Source organism: Capsicum annuum, chromosome 11 (assembly GCF_002878395.1).
Source record: "Capsicum annuum cultivar UCD-10X-F1 chromosome 11, UCD10Xv1.1, whole genome shotgun sequence".
Lineage (NCBI taxonomy): Eukaryota > Viridiplantae > Streptophyta > Magnoliopsida > Solanales > Solanaceae > Capsicum > Capsicum annuum.
The window spans coordinates 213,460,448-213,477,531 of record NC_061121.1 but is presented as its reverse complement, the minus strand read 5'-3'; the positions used below and the strand labels follow the sequence as shown (position 1 = coordinate 213,477,531).

The 17,084-nt window shown below is 33.7% G+C and overlaps 1 pseudogene; it reads left to right on the top strand.

Moving 5' to 3' along the window:
• The first annotated feature begins 2,534 nt into the window (after positions 1-2,534).
• LOC107846260 lies at positions 2,535-16,296 on the top strand (annotated as a pseudogene).
• Positions 16,297-17,084: the final 788 nt, after the last annotated feature.

Sequence of the window (17,084 nt, the reverse complement as noted above, 5' to 3'; positions counted from 1 at the left end):
CACTTTGATATAACAATTAAAATGAGATATTTTTTAACGGAAGATAAAAGTTATTTCATCTTGCATATTTCAAAAATTTATATATATATATATATATATATATATATATATATATATAAAGGGATCATTGGAGGCTGCTGATGTGGTATGCCTCAATGATCAGTAAAGGTAATTATCTTTTTTTCTATTTTTTTGAGTTATTTTTATAATTTTTATTCATTTATCATCTATTTTTCTAATTAATTAACCTATTAATTGTCCTTTGTCATTATCAGGCACCATTAACCCACAAAAACCCTCCGTATTCCTCCTTTCCCCTCCCCACGGCTTTTCTTGATTACATTTTTTGGGCGTGCCCCTTCTGCTATGTCCATGATTTCTTTCTCCATTCATAAAAAAATAAATACTCTGGGGTTTCTGCTCGTCCTTCTGCAAGGTAGAAATGGCACAACCAGGTAGTTATTTTTTAAAGAGTTTCGAGCATAAAGAAGGATTTTTGAGGATCTTTTTTCTTAATTGATTTTCAGGGAGAAATACGAAATGGACCTGAGATAGCAGTGAAGGGGCCAAAGTTTTCCACCATGTCCACGAGAGTACAACTTATTAAAAGATCTAATATTAATAGCAGTCCGATAGAGGAAGAGATGTTTATGAACCGGATGAACATTAAGAATTAGTTGGAGTGTAATTGGAGTGTTGACATACTGGTTATCTTTTGCTTCTTAGATTTTGATTAATAACATTCAGATAGAGGAAGAGATGTTTACGAAGACCTGAAAAATAACTAATAATAAATCTCCTCTGTATAGCTCTACAAAAAAAATATTTAAATTGACCGTGTCTACACACCGAGAGATGATCAAGGTGTGTTTCCTTATACAAGATTGAAAAAAAAACAATAGAAAAGTTGTTCTCCCTCTAATAGTTTCATCGTCTTTTAATAAGTGTTGTCTATGACGATGCTTGACCAATGATTTCAGACGGTTACAATGTATGTAACTTTGCTTATGGACAAATGGGAACAGGTAAAACAGTCACCATGAAGGGTACAAACGGGTTCCTTTTATGAGAAATGAGGACTATATGTTGTTTAAGCTAAATGATGAATCCCGGCCTTTCAATTTGTAGCTGAAGATACCTATCAGTTTCTTGTCAAGTGGTTTGAAAGGTTTCCTCAGTACAAGCATAGAGAATTTTACATTGCCGGAGAAAGTTATGCAAGTATTTTTGGAACATATTAATTACTAATATCTATCTTTGTTATATAATAAGATACTAATTTTATTTTTCTTCCGTGTGTTAAGGACATTATGTTCCACAACTATCTCAACTTGTCCACCAAAGGAACAAGGGAATCAAGAACCCGATTATTAATTTCAAGGTTTTTTTGGTAGTAGTAGCTGACAGTTTTTTGAGTGTTTAATGCTATATTAAGTTATAATTTTTTTTTATCAAGGTCATTTTCTCTGACTGTTCTTTTTAGGTTGGAAATGTTGTTTACCGATGATTACCATGACTATGTTGGCACGTTTGAGTACCAGTGGACTCATGGCTTGATTTCAGACTCTACATACAAGCTTCCCAACAAACATATGACTCAGGATCTTCTAAACATCCTTCCATTGATTGCACTAAAGCTCTTCTTCTTTCAGACCATGAGCAGGGAAATATTGAACTATATAACATATTACTCATCCTTAGGCCAGTAAAAAAACACTTCATCATAACCTAAAGGGTCATTATGTGAGTCTTTTCTTCTTATGCTCTCTTCTTTATCCAGTTATAGATAATATAGGTAATTATAGAATGTTGAATGATGGCTGCTAGAGTAATAAGATAAACTACTTGATTGTAATCTTTCAAAACTTTTGTTTGCTAAAACGACCAGAAAAAAGTTACTGCATGCTTAAAAAGAATCACGAAGGCAGATAAGTTGCTGCAGTGTGAATGATTTGAAATTCTAGATAATATGTTGAAAGTTTGCATACTTTGAATTGATATGTCAATCTAAAGTAGAACCCTCTTTCTGGTTGTCGGAAGAGTGCCTCTTTAATATAGTTTTCGGAGGGAGCGGATTTGGAGTATTATCAATCTTTGAGAACTTGCATCTTTAAGATTGAGAACAAACAAACAAATAGTAGAAGAGTTGTTCACCCTATAATAGTTTCATCGTCTTTTGATAGGTGTTGACTATGCCAATGCTTGATCGATGGTTATTTTAGTTTTAGACGGTTACAATATATGTATCTTTGGTTATGGACAAAGACAAAACAATCACCATAGAGGGTACAACGAGAATAGGGGAGTCAATTACAGGACTCTCGAAGCATTATTTAAAATCGCGAAGGAGGCGAGTGAAACTTTCACCTATGAAATATCTGTCAGTGTGCTTGAAGTCTACAATGAGAAGATTAGGGACATATTAGCTCCACTGACAACATCAAAAAGGTAAAGTTCTTCTCTTACATTGGAGCCTGTAGCTTCTCAAGTTTGGTGGATTTTGTTATATATAGGATTTTTTGAAGGATAAGAATATGGAAAGATACGAGCTTGTGAAGGATATAGGGTCTGAGAATTTTGGTGTTACCAGGCTCATGAGGTACAAGGAGACAAAAGAGCCTGTGGCTATGAAATACATTGAGAGAGGACACAAGGTTTGCATAATTACTGTCTTTTGTCACTAATCTGACATCTTCTAATTGTTTTAAATGTCTGATGCTCATTGTTTTGTATTGTTTATTGTGCTTTTCCCTAATTATTGGTTAAACACTCTTTAATTAACTAGGTTCCCCGGTTTCTTTTTCATATGCAATATTATATAAGGTTTCCATAGATTTGAGTTATGCCACTTTTGTTGTAGATTGATGAGAATGTAGCAAGACTTCGACATCCGAACATAATTTGTTTCAAGGAGGTAAGCGTGTTCATATAATTCACTATTTTGCAATGTCTTTTTGTTTTCATGTTGCTTTCTTTTGAAAATGTAAAGGATAAGTTAAGGAATAACTGGCCTAATCTGTTGTTCATTTGTTTTGTGAGATGTAGGTGGTATCGACTCCAACTCATCTTGCTATTGTCATGGAATATGCAGCTGGTGGAGAACTGTTTGAGCGCGTCTGCAATGCAGGAAGGTTCAGTGAAGACGAGTATAGTTAAAATTTTTAACTATGTCAATAATCAGTCTCGCATAAGCTTCTGGTGTAAAAAGGATTATGAAGGATAACAAATTGTGATGAACGAAATATGTAATTTTATAAGGCCACACTCATGGATCTTAGGAGCCTTGATTCCCTTTCTTTAATCCCTCTCTCATTTGGCTCTTGCGACTATTATTTCAAGCTAGATACTTTCTTCAGCAGCTTATTTTAGGAGTCCACTACTGTCACAACCTGGTGATGAACTTATAAGAATTTACAGATGATTTTTCTTTTAATTGTGAACATAAAAAATGCCATCTTTTAATTTAAGAGAGTTAGTCCTCATCCCTCATCAAACTTGGAGTCACTGGTAAAGTTGTTGCCATGTGACCAGGAGGTCACAGGTTCAAGCCTTAGAAACAGCCTCTGACAGAAATGCAAGGTAAGGCTGCGTACAATACACCCTTGTAGTGGGGCTCTTTGCCAAACACCATGCATAGCAGTAGTTTTAGTGCACCGGGATGCCCTTTGTCCTCATCCCTCATCAAACTTCCATTGTCTTTGAAGTAAATATGTCATAGACATCTGAAACTAGAGAATACCCTTCTTGATGGAAGTGCAGCTCCATGCTTGAAGATATGTGATTTTGGATACTCAAAAGTTGATGTGTTTTGCTGTTTTGTAGATATAGACCTAAATTATGCCCATAGAAATTTCAATATGCTCATAGTTTTGTCCTGCAATTGTAGTCGTCCCTGTTGCATTCAAGGCCAAAATCAACTGTTGGGACTCCAACTTAAATTGCTCCAGAGGTCCTTTCCAGAAGGGAATATGTTGGCAAGGTATTGTTGTGATTAATTATGTGGTTTTTTACATTTTGTGGAGAGGCATTATGCAATTGATATTTATCTGGCATTCATCTGTGTGGAGCTGAATTTGCTACCATACGTGTCATTTATGGTATATAATAATAGTATTTCCTCTTATGGGTAGTTAGGAAATCACTATTACTGGTCGCTCTGTACTTGTATAACTGGTCGCTCTATGATTTGTTGAATTTACCGGTGATGCTTCCATCGTTGCAGAAATTACATCTTTCTTTATTTGTTCCTCTTAATCATTTACTCTTTTACACTTAATAGTGTATGTTGTCAAACACTGAATATGAATAGCCCAATTGTATCCTTCAACAAAATTTTATTATTTGATTTGCTTAAAATTTTCAAATCAACTTTTGAATTTTTCAAGTGTAGTTCAAACTTGGTTTTTTATTTGTCCTTTTTAATAACTTATGTTATTATATTGCTTCATAAATTTTTGCAGCAAACGAAGAAAGAGAAAATATAGAGACATTTCATATGAGCTCTATAGGATGGATCAGACGTAGCAAGCGACCGTAGATATTATTTTTCTTTTTGTCCAATTTTGAATGTTGATTTAATTTTGCCTGATGTTGTCATTCCTTTCTTCATCAAATTTTTCAGTCGGCATCTTGAAATTACTTCTCTTTTTAATGATTCAAGCTAATTTATTTGAAGAATTAGATATTTTTCTTGAAAACAAGATTGAACCTTTTAGTTACTAATCAATTATTTAACTTAACCAACTTATGGGTTGAGAGATGGATGCTGTCTACCTTAAGTCATATTTTTACATTGATGGCGTTTATATTTCTTTATTACTATACATATTTTGTTGTTCTAAATTCAACTTAAGAATTTAGTGTTCAAAATTTTAATCCAACGAGACTTTGCCGATAATTTGGAACATTGGTCGTTCTGAGCTTTGAAGTTAAAAAAATGTAAAATATGTAGTGTTCAAAATTTTAATCCAACGAGACTTTGCCGATAGTTTGGAACATTGTTCGTTTGAGCTTTGAAGTTAAAATAATGTAAAATATGTAACGAACATTCAAATTTATACTTACCATTAAATAGGTGTGCAATGACGTTGAATTTTATTTAAGGTTTTTACCGCTATTTTGTGTGAATAGGTTATTAATATGTTGTAATTGTTCATTCAAGAAACATAATGTATTTAATTATGAAAGATAAAATACATTTTACAAAAATCAAGATATGAATTCAATAATATTTCGGTATTGTAGCCGCACGAAGTGCGGGGATATTCACTAGTTTCTAATAAGCTAATAATTAGACCTTCTAGAAGAAACTACAGCAACATTTAGAATAAAGTAAAAATAAAAATACTCAAAATTAATGCATGCAGGACTAGGTTCATCCCCTCCCGTAAAATTCCTCTTGTCTTCAAAGGAAAAATCTTTGAAAATCCTAGTTGCAATCTGCAGTTTTAATGTATTTAACCTTTTTTTTTCACTGTTTTATGTACTTAACTGGAAATGTGCCATTTTTAACTTTCATTTTTTTCTCTTTTCCTTTCTATTTAATGAACTTTTTAAAAAATTCTTGGCCAAGTAGAAGACAAAAACAGGAAAATTAAATACAAAAGGAAAAAAGGAAAGAACTGGAAAAGATATTTACATGTAACGACTCAAAACGTTGCTACGTGTGAAAACACCTCGAAATTTTTTTACGGCGAATAAAATTCTCCGAATGGAGCTGAGGGAATTTATTTTGTAGGAAAAAATGAGGCTCAACATAATTGGGTCAAGAATTTAAAAAAAAAGGAATTGTGTCGATCTGCTGCTTACCACAACAGGCAGTTCGAGTTATTTTAAAAACCTTTTCTTGTTCAACTCTTCTAGGTCGTCTTTTTCCCCTTAAAAGACCCTGGATAAATCTCTCTCTCATATGAGATTTCAACGGCCTAACTTCATTAAGGCAGTTTCGAGGCACATCCAACGACAACCCAACATGGAAAGACGCTTGGCACGTGCATGATAACTCTCTCCTCTCAATAGCAGCATGTTTCGTTGTTATGATTAAATTGTAATAGACTGGGGCTACATGCATGTAATTTTGATAGTAATGTAGGGAGATTGCATGGCGTTTGGATGGATAAAACTAATAATAATCAGGTTAGGCTTGAGTATTATAGAAAATGGTCGTGTGACCAGCTAGTGTGATACTTACGTAGATATTTAGTTGAATCGTGTGAGGACTGGGATCCATTGAACAAATGTAGGTGCTTATGAGTCTAGCAGGGGTTGAATACGATAAAAGGGGCGGAAAAGTAAGGAACTATGGTTGCATTGGGCTATTCTTAGTTATCTCGATAACTAATTGTCATATTGAAAATTTTAATAAGGCTTAATAGGACGTCGAAACTACGTTAGTAGGGTGACTTGAGTGGTAGTGTTTGGTTTGTAAATATTATTAAAAGGGCGGGAATGGCTTACGAGTGCGAATAGGCATCAAGATTTGAAGAGTGGACATTGTTATTTAAGTAATTACATGTGAACTAGAATGAGTCATGTGAGTATAAGCATAAGAAGTACGCACATACATATTATAAATAAATCCTAAGTCAATTGAGAAAAAAAAGGCAAAAAGGTTAATAGCGACATGATATTGTGGGAATCAGAACAAGTGAATGAGGTATGGTAGTCCCTCAGGGTTTGTACATATGTTTATGATCGTGCACTTAATTGATTTGGGGTACTGTTTGTGATTGTGACTGCATTCCATATTCATTTATGATATTGTTGATGTTGAGATAATGATGATGATAATGAGCTCATGATGTTCATGATACTGATGGTATTAATGTTGATATTGACGATGACGAGTATGATGCTACATCATGATATTCATGATGTTGATGATGAGTATGATGTTGTATCATGATGTTCATGATATTAATGTTGTTCATGATGATAGTGATGAGTTGATAATGGAAAGAGAAGTTGCGCATGTTACATAGATTCATTTCTCAGATGCATTGTGTTTACAGTTCCTATTCATGCATTGTGATTATCTGAATTATGAAAAACTATAATTATGTTTGATAGCTGGGTCCTACTAGTCAGTCCCGAGAAATATGTCGTGAGAATAGGTATCTAAAACTATAAAGTCATCGATAAGAACTCAAACTTGTTGCCAACATTCACTTAGACACCTAAACTAAGGCCTGTTCGGGCCCTAAACCCCTCGAATTTTGTTTCAATTGAGCCTTTTTTTGTCTATCAGCCAAAATCTGAAGTGTGTGCAACACACACGCGATGACGTGGAAAAAATGACGAATTAAAAGGTGACACATGGCATTAAATCCAAAAATAATTTAATTTTTTTTATAACTAATTAAATTATAATTTAAAAAGAATTATAGTAGTTTTTTTTTTATAAAAAAAAAACCACCCCTACCTCCACGCCCTTCATCTTCTTCTCCAACCTCCTTATACTTTAGAGAATACACAGATTTTCACACACACAGTAGGGGAGCTTCTTCACGATTCTATACGCACACACACTACTGATTCACACCGAAAAAAGTACACACACGCACACAGTAAAAAAAATAGAGAGTGGGATATCGGGAGAGGGAAAGCAGATCAGAGAAGGCCAAAAACAGGGAGAACAAGATCAAAAATGGACTGAAAAATGGGAAGCGGACGATCGGAATAGTGAATTGGTGAGAGATTTGGTCCTTTTTCGAGCTTTTTTCGACGAAATTTTCATCGGAATTGATTTTCGGTCCGTCGTTTGATAGATCTAGTCCCAGAAATTTTGAAATTTCTTCGTTCACCTTTGATTTTGAAATTTGACAATTTTTGTAAAATAAAATTACAACCACCATTAATATCATAAGCATTTTCATGATTTTCATTTTTACAGTAATATAATGGTTCGTGTTCTACTGTGATTATGTTATGTTTGATGCGGGGAGGGTTGAAGATGACAACAGGGTTGGGGATGGAGAAGATGACGCGGAGTGGGAGGAGGTGCTGTGAATAAGATGAAATAGGGGGTGGGGTGGGGTTGAAGACGTAGTTGGTGGGGTGTGGTGTGGTGGGGTGTTGTGAATAAGGTGACATGGGGGGTGGGGTGCTTTTTTTTAAAAAGAATTAAGAAATTATAATAATTAAAAATTATACTAATAAATAATTTAAATATAAATTTTCTAATTAATATTTTTGGGCCCCCTCAGTGCCACTTGACACATTTTAATTTGTAATTTAGTAAAAAAAAAATTCCTCACGCTCCTACAGCAAGTGCATTGCACGCGCAGTGCCATGTAGGCAAAAAATGCCCAATTGAAACAAAATATGGGGGGTTTAGGGGCTTGATAGGAACAAGCCTTAGTTTAGGTGTCTAAGTGAATTTTGGCAACAAGTTTGAGTGTCTATCGATGACTTTGGCCTTATTAATTTGCTACTTTATGTAGGGATTAAATAATAAGGAACCCAACTGCCATCAATAGTCCCAGTATTGATATAGTGAACACGGTTTAGTTGTTCAAACTAGGTTAGAAATAGAATTGTATAAAATAAAATAACAATATTGGGTGGAACGAATTATTAAGAAAAAAGATATACAAATATGTTAAATGACAAGAAGGTTACAGAGAGACTAAAAGTTGATAGTAATGTTGTGTAAACGGGCTTTAGTTACTAGAATTTTACTAAAAGTCATGGCTTCTCACTGTTTGTTATTATTATTTTATTTTTTTAATCTTGATCAGTCGATGATACTTTTCAGTATTTGTGATTATACTGATACTATACTTACTATATCTCTTTTCAAGGTTATAGCCATGTTGCAGGTCAGTTGGAGCTTCTATAGCAGTGACAATGATCCTTCTCTAACAATTCCTGCCCTCTCTATCTTGCATGAATATTGTGTCATGAATTTTTCTACTCCTTGTCTAGTGATTTTGTACTAATTTAGTCTAGTTTCTGGGAATTCACTTTTAATTATTTTTTGTATCTGTTTTACTTTTTAAATGTATTGAAAACAATTACTAGGTATCAATTGAATTTAAAGAGTTTGAATTAAAACTGCTTTAAACTTTCACATGACTTGAATGATTGGATAGTATGGGTTCTCCTATCCAGGATAGTGTTAGATAGGTGCCTGCACGATCCACAACTTGAATTGTGACAAGATGGTATCAGATTCCATATTATTAATCTTTCAGTATAAGAGCAAATGTCAAGTAAATTCTTTTGGATTAGTGTATTAACGTCCACATCAAATCTGTAGGAGGCTATAAGACATTTAGAAAACTATTTCACTTTCTTCTCTTCTATTGTATTATCTCAATATTGTCTTATTGTATTGAGTTCAATTAATATCTAGTTGATTTTAATTAGTATCTCAACCATCATAACTGGGACTAGTTGACCTCAATCATTATCTTTTAACGTTTGAGATGTTGGAACAAGACATTCCAACTAGTAGAGATCAATAAAAAAATATATAAAGTTAATTTGTTGTGTTTTGTTTGATGTTGTGTGAAGTATTTGTTGTAAGTAATAATGTGTAGGAATGTGTTATATGGCTTATGCTAAGTGTAGTATATGGCGACTTACTATGCAGTGGTTAAAACTCTCAAGCGTGAATGTTTCTGATGTGTAATGATTCGATATATATGTGGCTAAAGGATCCTGGCATCGTTGGGATCAGGTGTAATCTCAAGGTTTATCTTCATTTTCATGACTTGAGATATGTCTCAAATCTCTGTGATTTAGAGAGTTTCTTAATTTCTATTTGAATTCTGACGAACTACCTAGGTGCCTAATTATTTTAGGGCAAGGGAAAATATTTTGGAGTAGCTAACTGGGTGAGCAGAGAGGAAGGATAGTGTTATACTCGCTGAAATTGTGAATTTAAATCACGTTCGTAATAGAACATAATGATAAAATGAGTATTCGAGTTGAAGTTTTATGTAGGCAAGAGGAAAATAAACGGCAGAAGTGTTTGGGGTAGAGTATTTTATAGAAACAGAGCCTCAGACTGGTTAGAAAATAAAATAGCAGAGCCACTAAAAGGTACCATGACAACATTAGTTTTACTATAATAGTGACAATACTGCAATAGAACGTTTACTGCTACAGTGATTTATGACAGTAAGCTACCAAAAATTCTTTACCTATTTTGTGATTTTGCAGTTATTGCAAAAGCAACCCTATACTCACAATAGTTAAAGTTAGAAATCCTTTCTAATATGCAAGGTAAGCTAAAATGATTATTATTGAAGTGTGATAGCAATAGACAAAAAAAATTAAAAAGAGTGATTGTTTGTTAAAAGCCTAAAATGGGGGCAAGCCAAATCCACTTAGCAAATAAAATATAAAAACAGAGGGGATATCTTGATAGTGGAGTCATCTCAAAGGCTTGAAACATCCAAACTCTCCTCCTCTATCCCGCTAAGAAATAAAAATTCCTCAGTGTCCTTCTTTGTCTATTTTGGGAGATTTTGGTAGGAGGGGTGCATTTCAACATCACCTGCACCGCTTTCCACATCCTCACTGGCATGTGGTTTCATGAGCGACACTTTTCTTCTTCTGATTTAGCTTTCTTTGAAGCTCATCATAGGCTCAAAGGAGCTTGATGAGACAGTAGAGCTCAAAATATACAACTTAGGTGGAGGCAACTGAGTCCTCTTCAAATAACATCATACAGCGGTAAAGTCTGCCTCTCAACCACTGAGAGGTGTATAAGTCTGATTATAAGTGATACCCGACTCCTTATCTCTCACCATCCCAACTACTCTTACCTTAATCCCCCATCTTTCTCTTCTTATTGCTTTTTACATGTATGTCCCTTCCCCTCAGTGGGTTGGTTGTATGACCCATCACACATATTCTGAGTATCATAAATACCCTTGGGCACCCCTATGACATAACATCATAATCTAGAATGATATGAAAACATCCTTCGCCAACCTTTCTCTAGTATAGAGTGTGTTCACTCATCCACAATCTGTATTTCACATTGAGCTCAATCCTCGCAAGAGAACCCGCCACCACTATAGCCTAATGAAATGCTGCATCCAAAAAATTTCTCAAATAAGGGATCTTACGGGATACTAGCTACAACCACATCCTAGCCTCAATTGACAAATACAAGCTCTTAATTCCCTTGAAGTTGGACCACTTTACATCATAAGCTCGATCCTCCGGCACTAAGACTTAGGTTGCCCACTTTAAATTCAACCCTCGAATCTTATCTTCAAAAGAAACATTTAAGTGGTTTAGAACCCCAAAGGCATTATTAATAGTGGTTACATCAACCGAGACATTCTTTCCCCCTAATGCAAATAGTAGGGAGGGTAACAGACCATTCCACAATTGAGAGTATGACATAGAATTTTCAACTATTTCAAGTTGCATTGTTGGATGGACTTCATCAAAATCTTCCACCTAAATATCATAAGTTAATTATGAAAGTCTAATAACTCATCCTCCGTGTCTCTCATCATAATTCCTCTATCTTGAGAAAACCTCTATTATGCAAGTCTTCCTCATAGTAATCGCGGCTAGCAGTGTTGAAAAATCTTCAATAGTATGATTGGTGGTCCATAATAGTCCTACAAACATTGCAATTTCAAAGTTAGAAACCTAAATAGGGAACTACAGAATGGGGGGGGGGTCAAAGATTCGAAAACTATAAGAAAATAAAAATCTAGGATACAGTCGGTACTGCCGCAATAGTTAATTAACCAATGCGGCATTTACTTACTGCTGTAGTAGAAAAGTTACTGTTGGAGTAGTTTTATCATCTCCAACCTTTTAATTTCCCCTCCTATTTCAGACTTTTTTTTACGTACTTTGAGATTTTAGGGTAGATCATGATTGGTGAAGTTCGTATAAACCTTTCTTCTCTGAAATGAAAGTGTATAATACTCAAGTTCACACTCTAATCACCAAAAATTATAAATAAAGATAACCCCTCACCTTCCACCCCTTTATGGCCGAACATCCTCCATGAACTACGTACCTCTTATGCCCAGAATATTGTAGAAGCTTTGTAAACTTAAGAAAAATCTAAAATAACCACCATTTCTTACAAGAACACCACCATAATTCAAAATTTAAAGTTTCACCCAAAACTCAATTAAAATTTTTGATTTCTAATAGGTTCCTATGATTCTAAAATGATAAATACTTAGATAAAGTAGTAAAGATGAGTAATTACTCAAAACTGAGCCTGGAAGGTGATTGTATCAGAGAGTTTTAGAGTGGGGAGTAAAGATAATAAAAATTAAAAAAATTCTTATTTGAACTGTCGCGAACCGCTGTTGTGGTACGTTTATCGCAGTAGTGGTAAATCAACCACCACAATGATATAGTCTTCGAGTATCTGTGTTGTCTCGAATTTTTCCTGCATTGTGGTACGATATGATATTCAGGTATTTTAAATAATTGTCACACAAATACTTTCATAATTTTATTCCATGACTTGGTAAGTATGGCAAATAAAAGGTGGAATAGTGTTAGTACCTATTAAGGTTTAAGATAGTTAGAATGAAATTTTATCGTTAGCATAAACCGAGTAGGTGATCGAGCTAGCGGGAATTAGAGTTGTCCTCCCTTCGTCATAACATAGGCCGAAGTCCTTTACAAGTTGTGTCTAAAATCTTTGACCCTTACCCAGTGAGCTTTCGAAGACAAATGATGGATAAATTGATATACAATCTAATGAACCAAAGTATCGTTATATGTAAAAATGCCTCAAGAAATTTTTATAATGAATAAAATACTCTTACTGGACCTGAGATAGTTTATTTACTGGAGGAAAATATGGCCCAGAATAATTGGGCTAAGAATTGAAAAAAATTAGGTTGGCCTACAACTTATTATTGCAGCAGAAACCTGCCAGCCCGAGTTATTTTAAAAATCCTTTCTTGGTCAACCTTTTAGGTCGTTGTTTCTCCAAAAACACCCTGGATAAACCCCACTTTCATAGTCATGAGATTTTAAAGCCCTGGCTTCATAAGGGCAGTTTGGAGGCATACTTGATGGAAATCCGACATGGAAAGATGCTTAGTATGTGCTAGATTACTCTTTTCTCTTAATAACAACATGTTTTATCCGCAAGGTAGGTTATGATTAAATTATAGTATACTGGGACTAGGTGCATGTAATTTTGATAGTTATGTCGGGGGATTTCATGTCCTAGGCCTTCGGACATGGGGTTTGGATGGATGAAACTAATAATAATCTGGTTAGCCATGCATATTAGAGAAGATGGTTGTTGAGAAAATCTATTATGATACTCACGTATATATCTAGTCAAATCGTGTATGAATTAGGATTCATTGAATAATTGTTGGTGTTTATGAGTAAAGCTAAGGTTGAATATGATAAAATGGGAGAAAAGGTAACGAACTCAGATTGCATTTGGATATTTTTAGTTTTTCTCGTAACAAATTATCGTATTGAGAATGTTAATAAGGTATAAGTATGACATAGAGGATATGTTAGTAAGGTGAATTGAGAGGTAGCGTTTGGTTTGTAAATATTATTAAGAGGGCGAGGAAGACTAAAAAATGTAAATAGACGGAAGGACTTGAGGAGTAAACATTGTTATTCAAGTAATTATATCTGAGCTTGAAAGCATTACGTTAGTATAATCATAAGAGGTATGCACATATATATTATAAATGAATCCTCAATCAATCGAGAAAAAGTGGTAAAAAGGATAAGAATGATGTGATATTATAGAGATTAGTATAGGTGAAAGAGGTGTGGCAGTCTATGTGGATTTGTACATATGCTTATGATTGAATTAAGTAATTGCTTTTGGGCAGTGTTTGTGATTGTAACTACATTTCATACCCATTCATGTCTCATTAATGATGAGATGATGATAATATTGATCTCATGATGTCTATGTCGTCGATGGTATTGATATTGATATTGATATTGATGATGATGTGTATGATGTTACATCATGATGTTCATGATGTTGATGTTGTTGATGATAAGTATGATAATATTTCATGATGTTGATGTTGTTGATGATAATGGTAATGAGTTAAGAAGTGAAAGAGAATTTGTACATGTTGCATGCATTCATTCCTCATATGTATTGTGTGTACGTTTTTATTCATGCATTATGATTATCTGAATTATGAAAAACTATAATTTATTTGATGGTTGGATTCTGCCAGTTAGTCTTGAAGGAATATGTCGCGAGTATAGGTACCTAAAACTACATGATTTGATTTGCTTCACTATATAAGGATTTAATAATAAGAAATCAGATTGCCACCAATAAATTCAAGTATTGATATAGTAAACCCAGTAGAGTTATCCGAACTAGGTTAGAAACTTGGTTGTATAAAATGAAATAACAATATAGGGTGGAGCGAATTATTAAGGATAAAAATACAAAAATTTTAAATGACAAGTAGGTCACAGAGAGACTTAGTGTTGATAGTAATGCATATATAAACGGTCTTTAGTAACCAGAACTTTACTAAAAGTTATGGCTTCTTTCCATTTGCTATTATTATTATTTGTTTCTAATCTTGATCGGACCTTGATACCTTCCAGTACATGTGGTTGTACTGCTACTACACTTATTATATCTCCTTCTTGGAATATATCCATATTGTAGGTCTGTTGGAGTTTCTATAGCAGCGACCGTGATCATTCCCCAACAGCTCTTGCCCTCTTTATCTTGCATCGGTGTTGTGTCATGGATTTCTTTTCTCCTTAATCTTAAAAACTCTCGTGTGATCATCAAACTGTTGAGTGTATTCGAAGTTTTTGAAAGTTTGAGGTACCGCTACTTTCAAAAAGTGAACCATTTTATCCTGGGGGAAAGATTCCATAACCTCGGGTACTTTAGAAAATAAATTTTTTAAGGACATACCGTGAAGTAGGTGGACTTAGTTCTTAAATTTCTGCTTCATCTTCATTTCTTAGTAGTTGATCGACACTTCATTTGATGGTTCATTTGATTATTCATTTGAACTTGTGTTTGAAGGTATTGAACTTCATTGTAGTTCTTGAAAAATTATTCTTGAACTTAGTTTGAAGTTTGTATAAAAAACATACAGATTTTGTACCCGCCGAAATAATAATCTTAAGGAATTTATACTAATTTGTATTGTTTGGTTTACTATTTCTCAGTAAATAGTTTGTACTTCGTATTGATAGTTCTTCAACTTTTTAAACTTTTGTTTGAAGTTCTTGAAACTTCATTTTGATAGCTCATAAGTTGGTTGAACTTGTGTTAAAGTTCTTAACATTTGGTTTTGCTATTTTTCAGAAAGTAGTTTGAACTTCAATTTGTTGATGTTCATAAGTTGAGTTGAACTTATTGTCAAAAGTTTAAAGTTGTAAATATAGAGTTTAAACTTTATTTGATTCTTCATTTGTTAATTTGAACATGTGTTTTAAAGTTATTGTTGGAAAATATAGATTTTATCAAGATCGAAAAAAATCAACAATTTTAAGAAAATTGTAAAAATATTTATTTTTGTGCTTGTTTGGTGAAGGAATTTTTTCTATCGCCATTTATAAATAAAATATTTGATTAATCTGTATTAGATCTGACTTTGTGGAGACTAAAATCTTTTGATTTCTACTCCCTCGGTTAGAAGAATATAAAAACTTCATCGAGAAATCAGTATGAAAATTCGGTTTGAAGAATATAAAAACTTCATTGATTCATTAAAATTTATGTATTGGTTTCTGGAGTTTAAAACCCGTGGTGTTTTTCTCCATTTGAATTTGATTCTGATTTGAAGTCAGAAAAACTTCATCAAGTTTCAAAGTTCATTCGGTTGGTGATTTGAAGATATAAAAACGGCAACCAATGTTGCGTCATTAAGTCGTTCAGATATTGGTATAGCAATGAAAACGACAGAGAAATCAGAAAAATATTTTGGTGTAAACTTCAAAGAATGAAAGCAAATGATGTCATTTTGGCTGGCAAAACTTGAAATGCAAATGTTCACAAGTATAAATCCTCATATTCTAGAAAAAATTAATGATTGAAAATTAATTGTCTGGTATGAAAGATCATGTGAGTCATTCCAAAATAGACAAGGATAATGAGTTGAATGAGAATCACCAATGATGGTTGCAAATCCTGTTTAGGATAATGCTCCAAATAATAAGAAGATGAAGAAGTCTTTTAGACAAGAGAAAGAGCAGAATGAGAAAATGTTCAAAGGCAGTTGCTACGTTGGTAGTGATGTTGGCCACAAAGCTCTAAATGGTCAAGTTCTGAATAAGAACAAAACAAGAGATCAGATAAAAAAATGTTGGAAACGACTGTAAAGATTGAAAATATACGTTCTATGATTTCTGAAAGCAGTCTAGTTGGATATCCAAATGAATGATGGTTTGATACAGGAGCCACTAGACATGTTTGTGTGGACAAAAAAACTTTTGCTTTATACGATACCATTGATCCCAAAGAAGTGATCTTCATGGAAAATAATACAACAACCAAAGTTGAAGAAAGTGGGAAGATATCCCTAAAAACAACTTCCAACAAGGTGTTGACTCTTAACAATGTTCTCCATGTTCCTATATTAGGAAGAACTTAGTGTCGACAACACTTCTCGTTAAAAATAGATTTAAGTGTGTATTTGTCTCGGAGAAAGTTATAATAAGCAAGAATAAAATGTATGTAGGAAAGAGCTACCTCAATGAAGGCCTTTTCAAACTTGATGTAATGGTTGTTAAAATGAAGAAAGCCGAGGCTTCTTCTTACTTGCTAGAGTCAAATAATTTGTGGCATAGTCATTTAGGATATGTCAATTACAATACCTTATGAAAACTGATTAACTTAGAAATTTTGCCAAACTTTGAGTGCAATAAATCAAAATATCTAACTTATGCGGAATTAAAGTATGCTAAGAATCCATATAAGTTCGTTGAAAGGAATTCCAATCCCTTAGACTTAGTCTATACAAATATTTGTGATATAAAGTCAACACCAACTCGTGGTGGGAAAAAGAATTTTATAACTTTTATTGAGGATTGCACTAGGTACTGTTGTGTCTATTTACTAAAAAGTAAGGATGAAGCAATATATGCGTTTAGGTAATATCAAACAGAAG